We start from the raw sequence: 304 nt of genomic DNA, 5'->3' as shown, positions 1-304 counted from the left end.
ATAAGGGATAGGGTCTTAATAGCGAACCACTGGTTTTAAAGGAAATAGCTTAAGGAGAAGGGGTAGGAATGGGGGAGGATTTGAAAATGTCAGCAAATGCACAACTGATGATTATAACTCTGAATGTGAACGGGATGAACTCGCTCATAAAACGGAAGCAAATAGCAGAGTGGATTAGAAACCAAAATCCCACCATATGTTGTCTACAAGAAACACATATGAGGCGGGTGGACATACACAAGTTTAAGGTTCAGGGTTTGAGCAAAATCTTTTGGGCATCAAATGAGAAAAAGAAGGCAGGAGT

This window comes from Gracilinanus agilis, unplaced genomic scaffold (assembly GCF_016433145.1).
Source record: "Gracilinanus agilis isolate LMUSP501 unplaced genomic scaffold, AgileGrace unplaced_scaffold16329, whole genome shotgun sequence".
Lineage (NCBI taxonomy): Eukaryota > Metazoa > Chordata > Mammalia > Didelphimorphia > Didelphidae > Gracilinanus > Gracilinanus agilis.
The sequence above is the reverse complement of the archived record's forward strand: the minus strand, read 5'-3'. Positions refer to the sequence as shown.